Raw genomic sequence first — 6,000 nt, forward strand, 5'->3', positions numbered from 1 at the left:
TTCATATATTTTATATATATTACAATATACACATAATATTAACTATATATAGAAATCATATACATGTATATATAGATTCATTTTAATTCAAATGAGCAAATTGTATTTTTATCATTATATACTTTTATATTTGTACATATATATCTATATATACTTGTTTACAAACAATTATTCGTGAATCGTCGGGAACAGTCGAAGGTCAAATGAATTCATGAATATAGTTCAAAATTTTGAAATCCAACTTTACAGACTTTGCTTATCGTGTCGAAATCATAAAATATTAAGTTTAAGTTTGGTCAAAAATTTCCGGATCGTCACAGTACCTACCCGTTAAAGAAATTTCGTCCCGAAATTTGATTGGAGTTGTCATAGTTAACAATAAGTATGTTTTTATGACGCATACGAGCTGGAACTTAGAGTTTTATCATCAGTGGGTAATATGCATAAAACAATTCGATTATTCGAAGCGTATAAGTGAAGTTATCACAGATAGTGAATTGAAGAAATAAAGTTTCGTCTTAACCTTTGACGTAGTCACGTTTGAATTTAGAAAATAAGGTGCGTCTTAACTTTTGATGTTGTCTTGGTTGAATTCCGAAATTCAATAGATATAAAGAAAATCTTCGAAATCAAAAAGATTTGATTCTTCGGCGAATAAGGAAATTAAGATTTCTATAATTAAATACGATGATTTGCCTCGATTACTCCGTCGGATATTTCCATTATAAATTAAACTCTTCCGTTCCATTATTCTCATCATTTCTATACTTTCTTTCTTAGTTCATACATCCAAAAGATTGTGAAAGTGCTTAATCCCGTTCTAATCCTTGATATTTTCCTAATTATTATTTCTGTCATCCTTCTTTTCAATCTTCCACCAAGAAAATCTGTTTACTTCTACTATTACCTTGAGGTGATACTATTCTTAATTCTACCGTGTCTTTATATTGCTATTCGTATTAATATCCACGGTTTGTAACCTTCGTGTTGTTATTGGGCTCTATATTTTCTTTTATATTTTGGAGCTCTTTGCCTTTTTATTTTCTTCTCGACCTCTAGTAAAGCGAGTAATGGTCCAGAATTCGTAAGTATGGAGTTTCGAATGAACTTAATGTTCTAAACAAGAAAGAATGAAATAGCACGATTTGATTTGTCAAATTACCAGAATCACTGAGAATAGAACTATCAAGAATATACTTTCTTGATATGTTCAGAAGTTGAGCAGAATGAAAGAGTTATGTAACATGGCACATGATGACGTTGTAGTGACCCGAACTTTTCCATTTTATATATATTAAATGAAATTGATATTTACATGATTAAGTGTTTCCAACATGTTAAGCAATCAAACTTGTTAAGACTTGATTAATTGAAATATGTTTCATATAGACAATTGACCACCCAAGTTGACCGGTGATTCACGAACGTTAAAACTTGTAAAAACTATATGATGACATATATATGATTATATATATATATTTAACATGATATTATGATAAGTAAGTATCTCATTAGGTATTTTAACAATGAGTTATATACATAAAATTGAGTTTATTAAATTAAGAAACTCGAAACAACATATATATAACGATTATCGTTATAACAACGTCTTACTAAATACATATGAATCATATTAAGATATTTATACACTATGTTTAATCATGATAAATGATAAGTAAACATGTCATTAAGTGTATTAACAATGAACTACATATGTAAAAACAAGACTACTAACTTAATGATTTCGAAACGAGACATATATGTAACGATTATCGTTGTAACAACATTTAAATGTATATATATCATACTAAGATATATTAATATATCATAATATCATGATAATGTAATAATTTAACATCTCTTTAGATATAATAAACAATGGGTTAACAACATTTAACAAGATCGTTAACGTAAAGGTTTCAAAACAACATTTACATGTAACGACTAACGATGACTTAACGACTCAGTTAAAATGTATATACATGTAGTGTTTTAATATGTATTCATACACTTTTGAAAGACTTCAAGACACTTATCAAAATACTTCTACTTAAAAAAAATGGTTACAATTACATCCTCATTCAGTTTCATCAACAATTCTACTCGTATGCACCCGTATTCGTACTCGTACAATACACAGCTTCTAAATGTATGTACTATTGGTATATACACTCCAATAATCAACTCTTAGCAGACCATGTGAGTCACCGAACACATGTGGGAACCATCATTTGGCAACTAGCATGAAATATCTCATAAAATTACAAAAATATTAGTAATCATTCATGACTTATTTACATGAAAACAAAATTACATATCCTTTATATCTAATCCATATACCAACGACCAAAAACACCTATAAACACTTTCATTCTTCAATTTTCTTCATCTAATTAATCTCTTTCTCAAGTTCCATCTTCAAGTTCTAAGTGTTCTTCATAAATTCTACAAGTTCTAGTTTCATAAAAATCAAGAATACTTCCAAGTTTACTAGCTCACTTCCAATCTTGTAAAGTGATCATCCAACCTCAAGAAATCCTTGTTGTTTACAGTAAGATATCATTCTAAATCAAGGTAATATTCATATACAAACTTTGATTCAATTCCTATAACTATAACTATCTTAATTCGAGTGATAATCTTACTTGAACTTGTTTTCGTGTCATGATTCTACTTCAAGAACTTTCAAGCCATCCAAGATCCTTTGAAGCTAGATCATTTCTTGTCACTTCCAGTAGGTTTACCTACTAAACTTGAGGTAGTAATGATGTTCATAACATCATTCGATTCATACATATAAAACTATCTTATTCGAAGATTTGAACATGTAATCACTAGAACATAGTTTAGTTAATTCTAAACTTGTTCGCAAACAAACGTTAATTCTTCTAACTTGACTTTTAAAATCAACTAAACAAATGTTCTATATCTATAGGATATGCTAACTTAATGATTTAAAACCCGGAAACACGAAAAACACCATAAAACCGGACATACGTCGTCGTAGTAACACCGCTGACTGTTTTGGGTTTGATAATTAAAAACTATGATAAACTTTGATTTAAAAGTTGTTCTTCTGGGAAAATGATTTTTCTTATGAACATGAAACTATATCCAATAATCATGGTTAAACTCAAAGTGGAAGTATGTTTTTCAAAAATGACTTGTAACTTATATTTCCAGATATAAACCTATACTTTTTCAGTTTAGATTCATAAAATAGACTTCAATATGAAACCAAAGCAATTTGATTCACTCAAAACGGATTTAAAACAAAGAAGTTATGGGTAAAACAAGATTGGATATTTTTGATTGTTGTAGCTACGAGAAATATTGTAACAATTCTATACAAATCATATCCTAGCTAACTTATATTGTATTATACATGTATTCTAATATATTATGTAATCTTGGGATACCATAGATACGTATGCAAATGTTTTGACATATCATATCGACCCATTTATATATATTATTTGGAACAACCATAGACACTCTATATGCACTAATGTTGGAGTTAGCTATACAGGGTTGAGGTTGATTCTAAATATATATATACTTTGAGTTGTGATCTAGCCTAAGACGTGTATACACTGGGTCGTGGATTGATTCAAGATAATATATATCGATTTATTTCTGTACATCTTACTGTGGACAACTAGTTGTAGGTTACTAACGAGGACAGCTGACTTAATAAATTTAAAACAGTAAAACGTATTAAAAATGTTGTAAATATATTTTGAACATACTTTGATATATATGTACATATTTGTTATAGGTTCGTGAATCGACCAGTGGCCTAGTCTTACTTCCCGACGAAGTAAAAATCTGTGAAAGTGAGTTATAGTCCCACTTTTAAAATCTAATATTTTGGGATGAGAATGCATGCAGTTTTATAAATGTTTTACGAAATAGACACAAGTAATTGAAACTACATTATATGGGTGAATGATCGAAGCCAAATATGCCCCTTTTGCTTGGTAACCTAAGAATTAGTAAACCGATCTACTAATTGACGCGAATCCTAAAGATAGATCTATTGGGCCTAACAAACCCCATCCAAAGTACCGGATGCTTTAGTACTTCGAATTCATTTATATCATGTCCGAAGGATTTCCCGAAATGGTAGGGGATATTCTTATATGCATTTTGTTAATGTCGGTTACCAGGTGTTCACCATATGAATGAATTTTATCTCTATGTATGGGATGTGTATTGAAATATGAAATCTTGTGGTCTATTATTATGATTTGATAATATATAGGTTAAACCTATAACTCACCAACATTTTTGTTGACGTTTTAAGGATGTTTATTCTCAGGTGATTATTAAGAGCTTCCACTGTTGCATACTAAAATAAGGACAAGATTTGGAGTCAATGCTTGTATGATGTTATGTAAAAACTGCATTCAAGAAACTTATTTTTAATGTAATATATTCTTATTGTAAACCATTATGTAATGGTTGTGTGTAAACGGTATATTTTAGATTATCATTATTTGATAATCTACGTAATGCTTTTTAAACATTTATCGATAAAATAAAGGTTATAGTTGTTTTAAAAATGAATGCAGTCTTTGAAAAACGTCTCATATAGAGGTCAAAACCTCGCGACGAAATCAATTAATATGGAACGTTTATAATCAATATGAACGGAACATTTCAGTTAGTATCCGAGTGTTGGTCTTAGAAAACCAGAAAATTGCATTAGTGTGTCTTACCGAGTTTGTTAGGATGCATTAGTGAGTCTGGACTTCGACCGTGTTTTTCTTCAAAAACGGTTGCTTAACTTTTTTTTTGTTGGAAACTATATATTATTAACATGTAAATATTATGAGATATATTAATCTCTTAACATGTTTGATATTGTGTGATAGATGTCTACCTCTAGTACAAATCCCATTGATTCACCTAATAATAATGAAGAGTCGAATATATTTTGGGAAGATTCACAAATTCCCGAAGAGGAACCGGAAGAGGAGGAACCGGAAGAGGAGGAACCGGAAGAAGAGGAACCAGAAGAGGAGGAATCGGAAGAGGAGGAACCAGAAGAAGAAGAGGTTTCGGAGGAAGAAATATTGATACCTATAGTAAATCGATTAAATAAAAGAAAAACCTCAACCAACGGACCAAAGTTAATAATGGTCAATGGTGTTTCCGCCGAGGAAGCAAAATATTGGGAAGATTACCAATTTTCCGATAAATCGGATCCCAATGAGGATTCCGATGATGTTATAGAAATTACCTCAACCCAATTTAATAAAGCGAAAGAAAATAATAAGGGAAAAGGTATAAAAATAGAGAAATCCGATTCCAACCCCGATGAACTTTATATGTATCGGCAACATCCGTATTTCCTAAAATGTAACAATGACCCGGGAATCTCTAAATCACCAGGTTTTTCTAAACCATTATGGAAAACAACGGCTCGTATTAGAGGAACACCATAAATTCCTAGAAAATTAGGAAAACGAACCAAGTCCGAAGAAGAAGAAGAAACCAGTGATTCAGATTAGAGGGTTGTAATCATGTTGTGTATTATATGTATTGTAGTGTGCTTGTACTTTTATGTTCTATGTAAAAATTGCTTGTATTGTTTGTTATTACGAATCTAATCCTTGTCTATTTTACAGTATAAAAACAAAATGGACGTTAAGGGTAGACAACCGAATATTTTAGAAGACCTACCAGAGGATATGATTGAGGAAATCTTGTCTAGAGTCGGTCAGAATTCATCAGCACATTTAGTTATGGCGAAATTAACTTGTCAAACATTTGAAAGACTTTCCAGAAATGCCTTAGTTTATAAAAGGCTTTCCTTTGATAGGTGGGGTATATCACATTGGGGAGACCGTAAGTTACGCCGTGTTTTCTTTAAAGCATTAAATGCGGGGAACCCAAATGCAATTTTACGCTACGGGTTAAGAACCTATTTTGACTCTCAACATATCCAAACATAGGATTTCGTGAATTAGAGAAAGCTTCTAACATGCAACATAA

The sequence above is a fragment of the Rutidosis leptorrhynchoides genome, chromosome 3 (assembly GCF_046630445.1).
Source record: "Rutidosis leptorrhynchoides isolate AG116_Rl617_1_P2 chromosome 3, CSIRO_AGI_Rlap_v1, whole genome shotgun sequence".
Classification (NCBI taxonomy): domain Eukaryota; kingdom Viridiplantae; phylum Streptophyta; class Magnoliopsida; order Asterales; family Asteraceae; genus Rutidosis; species Rutidosis leptorrhynchoides.